This window comes from Coregonus clupeaformis, unplaced genomic scaffold (assembly GCF_020615455.1).
Source record: "Coregonus clupeaformis isolate EN_2021a unplaced genomic scaffold, ASM2061545v1 scaf0309, whole genome shotgun sequence".
NCBI lineage: Eukaryota > Metazoa > Chordata > Actinopteri > Salmoniformes > Salmonidae > Coregonus > Coregonus clupeaformis.
In genome coordinates this window covers 423,096-441,079 of record NW_025533764.1, presented here as the reverse complement: position 1 = coordinate 441,079, position 17,984 = coordinate 423,096, and the positions used below count along the sequence as shown (strand labels likewise).

Genomic DNA, 17,984 nt, shown 5'->3' with positions numbered 1-17,984 from the left:
TGGTCCTTGGATACCCCTGGCTGAAGCGAACACAATCCCACGCTCGATTGGGTGACGGGCAAGGTAACGAGTTGGAGCCTTGATTGTCATGCTAACTGTCCCAAGACTGCGCTCCCCCCCATTCGCCTCCCAGTCAGGTGATTGAGGCTAAACCCCCCAGATTTGTCCCTGGTTCCCGAGACATATCAGCGATTTGGGGGAAGCTTTCAGTAAGCAGAAGGCTCTGTCACTCCCTCCCCACCGACCATATGATTGTGCCACCAACCTGGTCCCTGGAGCTGTCTACCCCAAGGGAAGGTTATACAGTATCTCCCGACCTGAACGTGAGGCGTTGGAGACCTACATCAAGGAGTCCCTAGCTGCTGGTCTCGCTCAGTCTCCTCGTCATCACCCCTGGGGGCAGGATTCTTCTTTGTGGGTAAAGAAGATGGCCCTCTTCGACCGTGTATTGATTATCGGGGGTTGAATAGACATCACGGTCAAGAACAAGTATCCCCTGCCCTTGATGAGTTCTGCAGTCGATTACAGGGTGCTACGGTGTTCACTAAGCTAGACCCCACGCAACGCGTATCACCTGGGTCCGGATCAGAGAGGGGGACGCAGTGGTTGACGGGGTTTCCCCACACCATACGGTCACTTCGGTATCAGGTGATGCCGCTTTGACTGACCAATGCTCCAGCGGTATTCTAGAGTTGGTAACGACGCCCTGAGAGAGAAGAAAGGATCGGCTCTTTGTGTTTGTTTACCTGGGATGACATTCTGATCTCCCTCGAAGGAACCTTCTCACCGCGCCCAGCATGTCCGGCAGGTTCTGCAGCGATTGCTGGGAGAATCGCTCTGTTCGTGAAGGCCCAGAAGCGCGAAGCCCACCTCACGCCCACACGAATCCTTTCGGTACATCATCTCCAGGGAGAGAGCTTAGGATGGACCAGGAGAAGGTTAGGAGCGGTTCTGGAATGGGCCCAGCCCGGTACGAGATTGCAACTCCAGAGATTTTTGGGGTTTGGCGAACTTCTACCGCAGATTCATCCGGGGATTACAGGCCGCGGTGGCCGCTCCAATGCCTTGGACTTCCAGTATCAGGACCTTCAAGTGCGAATCCGGAGGCGGATCGAGCGCTTCCGGATTTGAAGAGGCGATTCACCAACGCACCGAGTCCCTCTCAACCGGACACGGCTCCGCCAGTTCGCCTAAGTGGACGTCTTGATGTGGGGTTGGCGCCATCTCTGTCGCAGAGCGACGCTCCACGGACAGCAAACCCCATCCCTACGCCTACTACTGGCCGCCTCGGGAGAGGAATTACGATGTGGGTAACCGGGAGCTTCTCGGTGAAACTTGCCTTGGGAGGAGTGGGCGCCACTGGTTGGAGGGGCGGAGCAACCGTTATTGTCTGGACTGACCACAAGAATCTTGCTTACGTGCAATCGCCTAAAACGCCCCAACTCCGGGCCAGGCCAGGTGGGCGTTGTTTTTCGGACGATTCAAGTTTGCCCTGACGCTCCGACCTGGATCTAAGAACGCAAGGCGGACGCTTGTCCCGGATGTTTCCAAGACGGAGGAGAGTGGGTCCAAGACCGAGACAACCCTCCCCCGAACGGGCGGCCGTGGGAGCAGTTATGTGGAAGATTGAGGAGGGAGGTGCTGGCGGCCCCGACTCAGCCCGGTCCCGCAACGGTCCACCCGGGTCGGTTGTTTGTGCTGAGCCGGGTAAACGCCCTGCTGTCCTCAAATGGTCCCACGCCAGCAAGATGGCTTGTCACCCAGGCGTGGCTCGGACAACGGCGCTTCTCGCAGACGCTTTTGGTGAGCCTGCCGCGGCGGGATACTCGGGGTTTTGTTGGCTGCTGTCCAGTGAAAGGCGCAGAATAAGAGTACCCAATCGCCCAGCTCTGGACTACTTCACCCCCTTCCTATTCCCCGCCACCATGGTCGCTCTGGCCCTGGACTTCGCCACTGGGTTGCCCGTTGAGGGGAACATCGGTCGCTCTGACTATCGTGGGACAGATTCAGCAAGTTCGCCCACTTTGTGCCAATTGCCAAGCTTCCTTCTGCCCGAGACGCCCGAGATCCTGGTTAGGGAGGTTTTCAGGGTCCACGGTTTGCCCAGTGATATCAAGCTTTCCGACCGTGGGCCCAGTTTACCTCTGCTGTCTGGAAGTCCTTCTGTTTGGCCATTGGAGCTACAGTACAGTCTCACATCTTTCACCCAATCCAATGGATCAAGCGGAGAGAGCCAACCAGAAGATGGAATCCACGCTACGCTGTCTGGTCTCTTCCAACCCCACCTCCTGGGTCTCTCAAGTTGCCTTGGGTTGGAGTATGCCCACAATACTCTTCCCTTACATCTGCCACTGGGATGTCTCCCTTCCAGTGCCTGTATGGCTACCAATCCCTCCCCTGCTTCCTTCTCAGGAGAAGGAGCTCTAGTGCCTTCCGGTTCAGGCCCACATTCGCGCTGCCGACCGGACCTGGCATCGGGCCAGAAAGGCACTCCTTAGAGTGTCGGACCGCCATCAGCTCCAGGCGACCGCCGCCGGATCCCCGCTCCCACCTATACATCGGAGATAGGGTTTGGCTGGCCACACGGGATCTTCCGCTACGGACGGAGTCTAGGGAAGTTCTTACCAAGTTCATTGGTCCGCTTGTGGTGGAGAAGGTGATCAATCCAGTGGCAGTTCGACTCCAAACTACCGAGGACGCTCGGAGTCCATCCCACCTTTCATGTCTCCTGCCTCAAGCCTGTCTTCCTCAGTCCTCTGCTGCCTCCTCCGGCCCCCTCCTCCTCCTCCTCGGATGATCGGAGGTGGTCCTGCCTACACGGGGTGCGGCGCATCATGGATTCCAGACGGCGGGGCCGTGGGTTTCCAGTATCTCGGGGACTGGGAGGGGTATGGCCCTGAGGAGAGTGGAGTTGGAGTCCGCGGCGACAGGTCCTAGATGCGGACCTCATCAGCGAGCTCCCTACCGCCTCCATCCTGGCGCGTCCGGGAGTCTCGCCCGGGCGTTCTGGGGAGAGGGGGGGTATGTAACTCCGTGTTGTCGTGGTGACTAGTGTCTCTGTTCGGAATTTCCAGTTTCCCGAGGGTTCGGGAACGCCCCGGGAGCGCTCTTGTTTTCCGCGGCCTGCATCCCATCAGCAATCTGCACACCTGGTCCTGATCATCACCCTTCTTAGGCTTGGCCGAACATCCAGTTCCTGCCGGATCGCAGTAGCTACGAACAGTATGTTTGTCATGCACGTATCAGCCTCTGAGCCATTAGTGTTAGTTTTGTTGTTTTGCACTTGTGATTGCTGTGTACTGACCTCCGTTTTTGTTCTGTCTGCAGTCTCTCACCCGAACCTTCACCCAACCTTGCCTGATGGTCGGCGGCTGCCGAAGCCAGTACCACCAACCACTGCACCCCAACAACCCATCCACGCCCACCCGCTCTGTTCCCTGGATTATTCAGCCTCACTCGGAATCTATTAAAATAAACGCATCACCTTTCTCTCAACGCATCTTGTCCTGGTCTGCTTCTGCGTTCTGGGCATATAAACCGTGACAGCTGCAAAACATACAAATGTGTAATGTGCAAGTCATTGGTCTTGGTCAGCACGGTACGACCAAGACCAGACGGAGAGCACACATTACAACCGGCTTTAAGGTCTCTGGCTGCCTGTGAGTTTTAGAATTACTTTTAAGATTCTTCTATTGGTTTTTAAATCAATCCTAACGATTGTGCACCCCAATACATGTTAGACATGCGTTTAGGCTATGTATCCAGTAGGTCCCTCAGGTCCTCTGGCACTGGCCTTTTAACTATCCCAAAGCCTAGGACCAAGAGGCATGGAGAGGCATTCCTTAGTTATTATGCTACTCTGGCATCATTAGGGCACACCACTAGCAAAGCGGTAAGTAACCAGAAAACGAAAACAAGTGTTTCGTATTGGATAATTATAGGTAGTACATCCCTGTTTCACTCCATTTAGTTTTGCATTTTCTTTGTTTGGTATTCTGAACACTACCCATGTGACAAATATACACAGGTGTGTGCATCAACATGACAGCAGCACAGCGGTATATCTTTAGCCACACTGCTTTGCCTCCATAACCATCAGGTTATCCTGAAAAAGAAAAACCTGCAATTGGATGACTGTAATCAGTAATTGACAGTAATTACTAGGTTGTTAGTGATCACAGGTGTGGAAGCTCATTTACGACTGGGAAGAGTATATATATATATATATATATATATATATATTCAGTTGAAGTCAGAAGTTTACATACACTTAGGTTGGAGTCAATAAAACTCATTTTTCAACCACTCCACAAATGTCTTGATAACAAACTATAGTTTGGGCAAGTCGTTAGGACATCTACTTTGAGCATGACAAAAGTAATTTTTCCAACAATTGTTTACAGACAGATTATTTCACTTATAATTCACTGTATCACAATTCCAGTGGTCAGAAATGTACATACACTAAGTTGACTGTGCCTTTTAAAACAGCCTGGAAAATAGAAAATGATGTCATTGCTTTAGAAGCTTCTGATAGGCTAATTTACATAATTTGAGTCAATTGGAGGTGTACTCTGTGGGTGTATTTCAAGGCCTACCTGAAAATCAGTGCCTCGTGTTTGACATAATGGGAAAATCAAAAGAAAGTCAGCCAAGACCCCAGAAAGAAAATTGTAGACCCCCCACAAGTCTGGTTAATCCTTGGGAGTAATTTCAAACGCCTGAAGGTACCACGCGCATCTGTACAAACAATAGTATGCATGTATAAACACCATGGGACCACGCAGCCATCAGACCGCTCAGGAAGGAGACGCGTTCTGTCTCCTAGAGATGAATGTGACTTTTGGTGCGAAAAGTGCAAATCAATCCCAGAACAACGGCAAAGGACCTTGTGAAGATGCTGGAGGAAACAGGTACAAAAGTATCTATATCCAGGTCAGTAAAACTGGTCCTATATCGACATAACCTGAAAGGCTGCTCAGCAAGGAAGAAGCCACTGCTCCAAAACCGCCATAAAAAGCTAGACCACGGTTGTGCAACTGCACAAAGATCATACTTTTTTGGAGAAATGTCCTCTGGTCTAATGAAACAAAAAATAGAAATGCTTGGCCATAATGACCATCGCTATGTTTGGAGGAAAAAGGGGCAAGCTTGCAAGCCAAAGAACACCATCCCAACCGTGAAGCCTGGGGGTAGGAGCATCATGCTGTGGGGGTGTCTTTGCACGCAGGAGGGACTGGTGCACTTCACAAAAATAGATAGCATCATGAGGAAGGAAAATTATGTGGATATTTGAAGCAACATCTCCGAGACATCAGTCAGGAAGTTAGAGTTGTCGCAAATGGGTCTTCCAAATGGACAATGACCCCAAGCATACTTCCGAAGTTGTGGCAAACTGGCTTAAGGACAACAGGTCAAGGTATTGAAGTGGGCTATCACAAAGCTCCCCGACCTCAATACTATAGAAAGTTTGTAGCAACGAAAAAGCGCGGCAAGCAAGCGAGGCCTACAATCCTGACTCAATTACACCAGTTGTCAGAGAATGGGCCAAAATTCACCGAACTGATTGTGGGAAGCTTGTGGAAGCCACTCAAAACGCTTTGACCTAAGTTAAACAATTTAAAGGGCAATGCTACTAAATACTAATTGAGGTATGATAAACTTTTGACCCACTGGGAATATGATGAAAGAAATAAAAGCTGAAATAAATCATTCTTCTACTATTATTCTGGACATTTCACATTTACTCCCTCCTTCGATGTCCTAGGGTCAATGACTCCCATCTGTGTTGGAACCAACTTTTATTTACTTTCTATATTTGGGATTGTTTGTGAGAAGGAGGCAGCAATACTTTCTTTAAAGTCTCACTGACTCCTTCTCACAAATGATCCCAAAAAATATAAAAATGTAATAAAGTTGGTTCAACACAGTGGCGGGTCATTGTGACCCTAGGACAACGGGAGGGTTAAAATAAAGTGGTGTTACTAACTGACCTAAAACAGGGAATTTATACTAGGATTACATGTCAGGAATTGTGAAAAACTGAGTTTAAATGTATTTGGATAAGTTGTATGTAAACTTCCGACTTCAACTGTATATCTTTTTTAAATGTTAGTCATTGTGACATGTCATCGTAGTGGCGTGGATTACCCAACCTATCACTTATTACAATTGGTGTGACAGGTCCAATCAAGCAAACTGGACAGTTTATACATAGGGCAAATCCTAATGTTCCCATTGACGCCAATGCATAACGACGGAAAGCTTGACCAAAGGTCCAATGCAGACGTTTTATCTCAATATCAAATCATTTCGGCAACAATTAAGTACCTTACTGTGATTGTGTTAACTTAAAATGGCCCTAGAAATAATAGTTTCTTAGCAAAAATGCAATTTCAAGCAACATTGTTTTTTGACTGCACTGCCCCTTTAAGTGGAAGTCAGGATTTGTCCCATAGCAGAATATTAAATAACCATTATCTGTTTACACTACAAATATACAGTGTATTTAGACCCCTTGACTTTTTCCACATTTTGTTACATTACAGCCCTAAATAAAAAATCTTCATCAATCTACACATACAGTTGAAGTCGGAAGTTTACATACACCTTAGCCAAATACATTTAAACTCAGTTTTTCACAATTCCTGACATTTAATGCTAGTAAAAAATTCCCTGTCTTAGGTCAGTTAAAATCACCACTTTATTTTAAGAATGTGAAATGTCAGAATAATAGTAGAGAGAATGATTTATTTCAGCTTTTATTTCTTTCTGCATCATATTCCCAGTGGGTCAGAAGTTTACATACACTCAATTAGTATTTGAGTAGCATTGCCTTTAAATTGTTTAACTTGGGTCAAACGTTTGAGGTAGCTTCCACAAGCTTCCCACAATAAGTTGGGTGAATTTTGGCCCATTCCTCCTGACAGAGCTGGTGTAACTGAATAAGGTTGTAGGCCTTTTCTCGCTTGCGCACGCTTTTTCAGTTCTGCCCACAAATGTTCTATAGGATTGAGGTCAGGGCTTTGCGATAGCCACATTAAAAATCCTTGACTTTGTTGTCCTTAAGCCATTTTTTCCACAACTTTGGAAGTATGTTTGGGGTCATTGTCCATTTGGAAGACCCATTTGCGACCAAGTTTTAACTTCCTGACTCATGTCTTGAGATGTTGCTTCAATATATCCACATACATTTCCTTCCAGAGCCATCTATTTTGTGAAGTGCACCAGTCCCTCCTGCAGCAAAGCACCCCACAGCATGATGCTGCCACCCCGTGCTTCACGGTTGGGATGGTGTTCTTTTGGCCTGCAAGTACCCCCTTTTTCCTCCAAACATAACGATGGTCATAGGCCAAACAGTTCTATTTTTTGTTTCATCAGACCAGAGGACATTTATCCAAAAAGTAAGATCTTTTGTCCCCATGTGCAGTTGCAAACTGTAGTCTGTATTTTTATGGCGGTTTTGGAGCAGTGGCTTCTTCCTTGCTGGAGTGGTCTTTCAGGTTATAAAGCCGACAGAGGACTCGCTTATACCGTGGATATAGATACTTTTGTACCTGTTTCTCCCAGCATCTTTACAAGGTCCTTTGCTGTTGTTCTGGGATTGATTTGCACTTTTCGCACCAAAGCACGCTTTATCTCTAGAGACAAAATGCGTCTCCTTCCTGAGCGGTTTGACGCCTGCGTGGGTCCCAAGGTGTTTATACTTGCGAATGTTGTTTGTACAGATGAACGTGGGTACTCTTCAGGCGTTTGGAAAATGCTCCCGAAGGATGAATCGGACTTGTGGAGGTCTACACTTTATCTTCTGAGGTCTTGGCTGATTTCTTTAGATTTTCCCAGGATGTCAAGCAAGGAGGCACTGAGTTTGAAGGTAGGCCTTGAAATACATCCACAGGTACACCTCCAATTGACTCAAATGATGTCAATTAGCCCATCAGAAGCTTCTAAAGCCATGACATCATTTTCTGGAATTTTCCAAGCTGTTTTAAAAGGCACAGTCAACTTTAGTGTATGTAAACTTCTGACCCACTGGAATTATGATACAGCGAACTATAAGCGAATTAATTGTCTGTAATCAATTGTTGGAAAAAATTACTTGTGTCATGCACAAAGTAGATGTCCTAACCGACTTGCCAAAACTATAGTTTGTTAACAAGAAACTTGTGTGGAAGTGGTTGAAAAACAAGTTTTAATGACTCCAACATAAGTGTATGTAAACTCCGACTTCAACTGTAATACCCCATAATGACAAAGCAAATACAGGTTTTTAGTAATTTTTGCAAAATGTATTAAAAAATAAAAACAGAAATAATATATTGACATAAGTATTCAGACCCTTTACTCAGTACTTTGTTGAAGCACCTTTGTCAGCAATGACAGCCTCAAGTCTTCTTGGGTATGACGCTACAGGCTTGGCACACCTGTATTTGGGGAGTTTCTCCCATTCTTCTCTGCAGATCCCCAGCTCTGTCAGGCTGGAATGGGGAGCGTCAGCTGCACAGCTATTTTCAGGTCTCTCCAGAGATGCTCGGATCGGGTTCAAGTCCGGGCTCTGGCTGGGCCACTCAAGGACATGCTGTCACGATTCAGACAGACGCACCAGAGGACCACAATTGCAGGGCCACACCAGAAAGCTTATTAAACTAAGGGAAAAGGGGAAGTAGGGAGTGAATGAAGGCTCCAGGGGTAACAGAGGATCCCGGCCCACTGCGCTGGGTCTGTGCCCCCCCAGTGGCAGCGATGCGCCCTATGAAGCCGGTGGTGGGTGGTCCAGAAGTCCTGGGGGAGACACAGACAAACAGGGCTGGGAATGAAACCAGGCAGCAGTAAACAGTTCAAGGGAAATCCAAAATACGTAGTAGCAAAGGCAGAAGGCTGGTCAGAGTTACCGGGATTGAAGAGTAGTCAGGGAGTCGTAATGGCAGAAGCAGGTCTGGATCTCCTGGAGGCAGAAGAGTATCCAATAAACAGGCAGGTCCGGGGTCACAAAACCAGGGTGAGCCAGAAGCGCGAGCAAACAGGTTCCGGGTGTGAGCTTTTGCAGACGATCTGACACCGGAGAGCTGGGAAAGACAGGGCTCAAATACTGGGAGAGGTAGTGGGTAATGCAGCGCAGCTGGCAGAGTAATTAGAGCAGAGCAGAGCAGGGAGGTGGAGCTAGCTAGGCTGAGTAGAGAGAGGGTGAGCAGAGTGGAAGAAAATTAAGGTGGTAACCGGTGGAGTGAGAGGGCCCATGACAGAACCCCCCAAGGGACGGCCCCAGAAGTCCCAAGAGCAACACCACGCCCGGGCAGGGAGGAGGGGAGCCGGAGGAGGGCTGAACCCTCCGAACGGTCCGAGTGAACGCCCTCATCCTCGGAGGAAGCCGGAGGGCCAGCGGGTCGGGAGATGGGACAGGTCCCCAGACAGATCAGGCACAGGACAGGAAGCCGAGCGGGCCGACGGGTTAGGGACCCTCTGGGGCGGCCCCCTACGGATTGCAGGTTGATCAGGATGCCGCTAGCGGGAAAGCGGTGATGAGAGTCCTATCCACAATCCGACTAGCTGGCACCCAGGTCCTTTCTTCAGTCCATAGCCCTCCCGGTCACTGAGGTACTGAGACCACCACCTCCGTCTGACCGAAGCAGGCGGCGGGACGGTGAAACCAGACCACCATCGACGAGCCGTGGAGGAGGAGGACCAGGCGCAAGCAGGGACCAGCGGATCTGGCAGATGGGCTTAATCTTAGACACATGGAAAGTGGGGTGCACCCTCAGGGAATTAGGCAGTTGGAGCCGGACAGCAGTTGGGCTAATCACTCTTATGATAGGGAATGGGCCAATGAACCGAGGTGGCCAGCTTCTGCGACTCCACCCTGAGTGGCAGGTTCTTCGATGACAACCACACCCTTGACCAACATGGTAGGTGGGAGCAGGAATTCCCGACGGTTGGCCCCGTAGTGTAGCTGGCAACGGACCTGGAGGAGTGTGGCTCGGGCTTGTGACCAGGTGCGGCGACATCGACGGGCAAAAGCAAGTGCAGATGGGCAATAACCTCCTCCTCCTGGCTGGCAAACAGAGGAGGCTGGTATCCATAAACACATTGGAAAGGGGACATACCGATGGCAGAGCAGGTCAGAGAATTGTGTGCGACTCCACCCATGTCAATTGCTGCGACCAGGAGTGGGGGCTGGCGGAAGTCGCGCATCGCAGTGCCTTCTCGAGCTGATTAGCCCGGGCTCTGACTGCCCATTGGATTGGGGGATGGAATCCGGAAGTCAGACTGACTGTGGCTCCCAGCAGGTGACAGAACTCCTCCAAAAAAGCGGAGGGGAGTAATTGTGGGACCACGGTCAGAAACAACATCCTTTGGCAGTCCGTGGATCCGGAAGACGTGTTCCAGGGACCACCTGGGCGGCCTCCTTGGCGGCTGGGAGCTTGGGGAGGGGAATGAAGTGTGCCATCTTGCTGAAACGGCCGACGATGGTGAGAATGACGGTCATGCCACTTGGAAGGGGGCAGCCCCGTGACAAAGTCAAGGGCGGGGACGGGAGACCAGGGACGCCTGGGCACAGGCAGGGGCTGCAGCAACCCGGCTGGGGGCTGGCAGGACGACTTGTGTTGGTTGCAGATGGGGCAGGCTTGGGACGAACCCCCGTACATCCTTCCTCAGAGAGGGCCACCAGAACCTCTGGGCGCAGCAGGTTGTAAGTGCGGGTGGAGCCAGGTGACAAGCTAGGCGGGAGTCATGGGTCCCCACTGAATGACCTGGGACCTCAGGGCTTCGGGGACAAAAAGCGCGGCCGGGCTGGGCAAGTGTGGGACCTGGCTGGTTACGGAGAGCCTCCAGCACCTGTTCCTCAACAGCCCAGGTCAGAGCTGCAACGATGCAGGGACTTGCAGAATCGACACAGGGTCCTTGGAGGGGGTGTCATCCTTCTGGAATTGACGGGAGAGGAAGCGCTCTGGCTTGGTGTTGCGTGATCCAGGCCGGGTAGGACAGAGTGAAATTAAACCTGGTGAAGAACAGGCCCCAGCGGGACTGCCTGAGTTCAACCGCTTGGCTCGTATGGATTACTCCAAGTTCTTATGATCGGTCCAAACGAAAATGGAATGGTGGACCCTCCAGCCAGTGACGCCACTCCTCCAAGGCAAGCTTCACAGCCAGCAGCTCACGGTTCCCTATGTCGCCAATTGCACTCAGAGGGGGGACAAACCGACGTGAGAAAAAGGCATCAGGGATGGAGCTTCCTATCCTCCGCAGCCCACTGAGAAATCACAGCACCAACTCCCACATCCGAGGCGTCCACCTCCACAATGAATTGCCGGTCCACATCAGGCATCTGGAGGATGGGAGCGGAGGTGAACCTCACTTGAGGGTACTGGAAGGCTGTTGTCGGTGCTGGGGTCCAGGTGAAGGGTTGCTTGGTGCTGGTTAGAGGCAGGGAGAGGGGCAGCAACGGTACTGTAGTTCCGGATAAACTTCCTATAGAAGTTAGCAAACCCCAGAAACTGTTGCAGCTTCTTTCTGTTCTCCGGAACTGGCGATGAAGTGACTGGGCTGATATTTGGCAGATCCATTTGGATACTTCCTCTGCCACTATGTACCCCGGGAAGGCCACTGTCTTGACGTGAAACTCACATTTCTCTGCCTTGGCGTAGAGGGAATTCTCCAGAAGACGACGAAGGACTTGCTGGACATGGCGGGTGTGTTCAGACAGGTTTCTGGAGTAAATTAAGATGTCATCCAGGTAAACGAAGACAAACTTGTTTAACATGTCCCGCAGTACATCATTCACTAGAGCCTGGAACACAGCAGGAGCATTGGTGAGGCCAAAAGGCACAACCAGATACCGGAAGTGGCCTGTTGGTGTATTGAATGTGGTTTTCCATTCATCTCCTCCCGGATCCGCAAGAGACTAGGTGGTAAGCGCTTTCTGAGATCCAACTTGGTAAAAACAGTGGCATCCCTGGAGCAACTCAAAAGCAGAGGTGAGCAGAGTGCAGAGGGTAACGGTTTTTCACTGTGATGTCGTTGAGTCCCCTGTAGTCGATGCAGGGGGCGTAAGAGATCCGTCTTCCCCGCAAAGAAGAAGCCAGCACCAGCAGGAGATGAAGATGAACGGATTATCCTGCGGACAGCGAGCCATTGATGTAGTCCTCCATGGACTTTCTTTCAGGAGCAGACAACGAATAAAGACGATCTTGGAGGAGCTGTTCCAGGGAGGAGGCCTCGATGGCACAGTCGTAGCGGTCGGTGAGGGGGCAGAGATGTGGCTCTTGCTTTGTTAAACACCTCCCTGAGACCATGGTAGCATTCGGGGACATTGGAGAGGTCAGGAGCGGAGTTAGTAGGTACTGGCCGAGGGCAGGCGGCAGCAAGCAGGCAGGTTCGGGTGGCAGTCCTCTCCCCACCCCTGATCACCCCGGTCACCCAGTCGAGCTGAGGGTTGCGTGCCGGGCGGAGCCATGGGTAACCCAGGATGAGGGGTTGGCCTGGAGAGGGGGAGCAGGTGAAACTGGATAGTTTCTTGATGGTTTCCGGACAGACCCATCGAGACCGGGGCCGCGACATGAGTGACCGATCCGAGTAAGTGCCCGGCCCAGTGCCCGGGCAGGAATAGGAGGTGTCAAACGGAGGTTCTCCAGTCCCAGCTGGCGTGCCAGCTTGATGTCCATTATGTTGGCTTCGGCGCCGAGAATCCACCAGAGCAGCCAGGGTGTGAGTTGAGTCAGAGAGGCGGAGGTGAACTTGCAGCAGGGGGTTAAGTGCGGTCGGAGGACTGGATGGTCGTTGAACCCAACCGGACTCCCTACGCCGGTGAGCTTCGGCCCTTTAAAGGGCAGGTTACCACACGGATGTCCATCACCTCCACAATAGAGGCAGAGGTTTGAGGTGAGCGGCGCTGGCGCCTGCAGGAGTGAGGGAGGCTCCCCTAATCTCCCATAGGTGGCTCAGGCACTGACCGGGCTGACCTGGGTGAGTGGCAGCAGATGACAGGAGCCCAGCCGGATCTCTCCCGAATGCCGGTAGTAGGTGGGACCTTGGCGCCCTCTCACGACGACGGGTCTGTATCCTTCTGTCGATCCTGACAGTCAGTGCGATGGCTTCATCAAGAGTGGAAGGCAGTTCATGGGAGACCAACTCGGCCCTGATATAGCCCGGGCCAAACTATGGAAGAACGCGCCCACCAACGATGGTGTGTTCCAAGAACTTCGCCTAGCCAGGGTTCGGAAGTCGATGGAATGGTCGACGGTGCCTTGTCAATACTGAACATTCACAGACGCCCCTGCGGTGGGTGAATCCAGGTCAAACACCTTCAGCATCTCCTCAGCAAACAGGTCGAAGGTTGCACATGCGGGGTTTGACGTTCGAACTCTGCTGTTCCCCAGAGTCGAGCTCGGCCCGCCAGGTGAGTGATGGCATACCCACCTCTAGCCCCTCCGTGGCGAAGGTCCTTGGCTGCAAGGGGAGAACTGGAAGTCGGGCAGGAAGCAGTCAGGAATGGCCGGACCTGGGTAGAATCGCCGTTGAACCGCGTCGGGGTTTTTCTTGGTTCCGGAGCAGCGGCTGCAATGACCGGGGCAGGGTGCACCTCGGGGCTGGGCTGGTGGGCAGACTGGCTGGGGTAAGGTTGGTGAGGAGTTGGAATGATCATGGCGAGTTGTTGTTGCTGCTGCTGGAACTGCTGCTCAGTGCTCATCGGTTTCATGGGAAAGTGTGCGCTGAGTCCATAATGGTCGGATCGCACTGTCACGATGGTCAGACAGACGACCAGAGGACCACAATTAGCGCCACACCAGAAAGTTTATTAAACTTAAGGGAAAAGGGAAGTAGGGAGTGAATGAAGGCTCCAGGGGTAACAGAGGGATCCCGGCCCAATGCGCTGGGTCTGTGCCCCCCAGTGGCAGCGATAAGGCTCCTATGAAGCCGGTGGTGGGTGGTCCAGAAGTCCTGGGGGAGACACAGACACAACAGGGCGGAATGAAACCAGGCAGCGGTACAGTTCAAGGGAAATCCAAAATACGTAGTAGCAAGGCAGAAGGCTGGTCAGAGTTACCGGATTGAAAGAGTAGTCAGGAGTCGAATGGCAGAAGCAGGTCTGGATCTCCTGAGGCAGGAAGAGTATCCAATAAACAGGCAGGTCCGGGGTCACAAAACCAGGGTGAGCCAGAAGCGCGAGGCAAACAGGTTCCGGTGTGAGCTTTGCAGACGACTGACACCGGAGAGCTGGGAAAGACAGGGCCTCAAATACTGGGAGAGGTAGTGGGTAATGCAGCGCAAGGCTGGCAGAGTAACTAGAGCAGAGCAGAGCAGGGACAGGTGGAGCTAGTTAGGCTGAGTAGAGAGAGTGGTGAGCAGAGTGGGAAGAAAATTAAGGTGGTAACCCGGTGGAGTGAGAGGCCCATGACACATGCACTGTCAACTGTGGGACCTTATAGAGACAGGTGTGTGCCTTTCCAAATCATGTCCAAGCAATTGAATTTACCACAGGTGGAATCCAAAGCTGTAGAAACATCAAGGGTAATCACTGGAAACAAGATGCACCTGAGCTCAATTTCGACTCTCATAGTAAAGGGTCTAACTACGTATGTAAATAAGTTAATTATGTTGTTGTTTTTTTTCAAAAAATTTGCAGAAATGTAAAAAAACTGTTTTCTTTTGTCATTATGGGTTATTGGGTGTAGATTGATGAGAAAAAATTTAATTTTAATACATTTTAGAATAAGGCTGTAACATAACAAAATGTGGAAAAAGTCTGAATACTTTCTCCGAATGCACTGTAAAGTGTTGACTGCACAATCTGCTTCCTGCTGACTAGAAAGAGACAAGGTCTGTTTCTGTAAAAACTATACATCTTTGACGTATGCACTTGCATATGAGTATGCATCCTGCAGACTTTAACCCTTGACTTTGGGGGTGACATTACTCTTTTATCACCCCGCTCAGCAGATAGCAAATGGGTGACCTTTGTCCCGTCACATGCTGTCAACTTCAGCTAATAGGGTCCGTGACAGTGCAACGACTAGCATCGACTTCACTGGCATCTTGGAGCTCTCTGTCCCTGCAGTCATATATGCTTAGTTGCAGACCAGCAATATTGTCTAGAATGTTGGAATATATTCCAACTATGGTGTGTTGTGAATATGCTCCGTATGATATGTTATAATATTGATATTTTTTAATATCTGATCATTGTCTATCTGTCTTCTTCTTCTTTTTCTTCTTTCTTTCTTCTTCTTCTTCTTTTTTTTTCTTCTCTTTCTCTTTCTTTTTTTCAGAGATGGACTCGGTGCGGATCCGGCTCTACCCTCTCATCTTCCTGCTCAGCCTTTGGCAACCTTCTGATCATTGTGGTCCTGGACAGTCAACAAGCGCATGCGCACGGTCACCAACTCCTTCCTGCTGTCGCTGGCGGTCAGTGACCTGATGATGGCCGCCTTCTGCATGCCCTTCACGCTCATCCCCAACATGCTGCAGGACTTCGTCTTCGAGCCGCCATGTGTAAAACGGTCACCTACTTCATGGGTAAGATTGTGGCGCTGCCCAGACCGCCCTGCAAAGCAGACGCACTGCACACATTTCCCAATGATTGAATACCATGTAATCTACATTGCAGTCTAGCATCAGATTACAATATCATATTGGTGTAGGTACTGACATAGGCAACACTTATGCGAGGCATTATGAGATTTGTGCATGACAGCTTTGTAGACAGGCTGGATGTTACTGGTCTGGAACTGTCACATAGATCTGAAAGCAATGCATTACATAATTTCAGTATTCTTACTAGATATCAGAGCATCATAATTAGGGACCTGGAGTCAAAAATCATTAAACAGTGGTTTGAGAGGTTCTTCCTAGTGACATCCTGTTTTGGAGTCGTAACAATAGCCAAAGGGGAGTGAACTGTAGCTCATTTATGCTGGAGGTCAGGGGCGGACACAACTCATCAAGTGCCACAGCCAGTTGGACTGTCATACGTCTGCAGGAGTGTGACGTACTGATGTGCTGGCCCTTCATCAGGGTCTGGGCCCTCATCCCAAAACACCCCTCCCAATGCGTGAGATGGAGAGAGAGAGAGAGAGAGAGAGAGAGAGAGAGAGAGAGGAGAGAGAGAGAGAGAGAGAGAGAGAGAGAGAGAGAGAGAGAGAGAGAGAGAGAGAGAGAGAGAGAGAGAGAGAGAGAGAGAGAGAGAGAGAGAGAGAGAGAGAGAGATTTTAAGTTTCACATTTTATTTGTCGTATATACTGGATACACAGCAGTGGTGATTTTAGCATGTCAATCTTGGTGGGGGAAAAAATAAAATAAGTGGGATGCATGCCAGCAAAGCCACTACACAACACTAAACAATACATTCATTGCACTATAACGTGACAAACGGTGCCCACAAACTTTACAGTGTCCCAACATCTTACCACTGCTACACCTGGCTATCAGCGAGCCTTGTCTGGCAGCAAACAGTTAATTCAGCCTCATTTACTGCCTTTTAAAAAAACATAGCTGAGATGGCTGACTTGCTTAAACAAATGTGGTTTCTAATGACAATTGAGATGCACAAACCATGGCATAAGGGGACGACAAATGGATAAGAGGCAATCTGTAATTTTCACTGCCGCCATGACGACCGGCCAGTGTGGCGATAATATGGTCACCGTAACAGCCCAAATCAGAAGTTTACACATAGGCTGTCAATTAGGTTGGTCCCGCCATGTGAAACTGCATATCTATCTTCTCTATTTGTGTTATCTCTCTTGTGATCTGATTACCTATAATTGATATCATGCTGTCAGCAAGCCATCACTCTGAAGCAGACAAGAAAAGCCGATGGGCGAAAGTTTCATCAGCCAAAAGCAATCAATGCACAGGGCCATTATGACTTTCTTTCTTCAGACATTGATTTTGTGCCTAGGCACAGCCAACTCGGCCATTAATGCCTGGCACAAAAAGAGACATACCATCAGTCCCAATGACTGGCTAAAGGTAGATGATGTACACTATATAGATTTTGTATATATTGATAAAGTGTGTCGTTAACCTTTTTGATGCATAAGTTCTAAAATATGAATAACGGCCCTTACAATGTGAGTTATTTTTGCACGCGATACCAGAATTCCATGTTGCATTTTGCCATATATTCTCTGCACTCACTGCATCAAGACCGCATCTTGTGCTTCATATTAGGCATTATAAAACTGACACTTTTAACTGCTCAATCTCTTATCCTTTCTGCCTATGGTAGTAGCAGTGAGTATCTATAATATTATTGATAATTCTGTCATTATCATCTATATTACATGTGTTATTACAGTGAGGGAAAAAAAGTATTTGATCCCATGCTGATTTTGTAGGTTTGCCCACTGACAAAGAAATGATCAGTCTATAATTTTAATGGTAGGTTTATTTGAACAGTGAGAGACAGAATAACAACAACAAAAAAATCCAGAAAAACGCATGTAAAAATTTTATAAATTGATTTGCATTTTAATGAGGGAAATAAGTATTTGACCCCTCCTCAATCAGAATGATTTCTGGTTTTCTTAGGTGTTTTTTATACAGGGGACGAAGCTGAGATTAGGAGCACACTCTTAAAGGGAGTACTTCTAATCTCAGTTTGTTACCCGTATAAAAGAGACCTGTCCACAGAAGCAATCAATCAATCTGTAGATTCACCATGGCCAAGACCAAAGAGCTCCCAAGGATGTCAGGTACAAGATTGTAGACTCACACAAGGCTGGAATGGGCTACAAGACCATCTCCAAGCAGCTTGGTGAGAAGGTGACAACAGTTGGGTGCGATTATTCGCGAAATGGAAGAAACACAAAATAACTGTCAATCTCCTGGGCCTGGGGCTCCATGCAAGATCTCACCTCGTGGAGTTGCACAAATCACGAGAACGGTGAGGAATCAGCCCAGAACTACAAGGGAGGATCTTGTCAATGATCTCAAGGCAGCGGGGACCATAGTCACCAAGAAAACAATTGGTAACACACTACGCCGCC

General features: G+C 49.6%; 1 pseudogene; it reads left to right on the top strand.

Moving 5' to 3' along the window:
- Positions 1-1,925: 1,925 nt before the first annotated feature.
- The window catches only part of LOC121558720, a 39,387-nt pseudogene continuing 23,328 nt past the window's right edge, over positions 1,926-17,984 (top strand).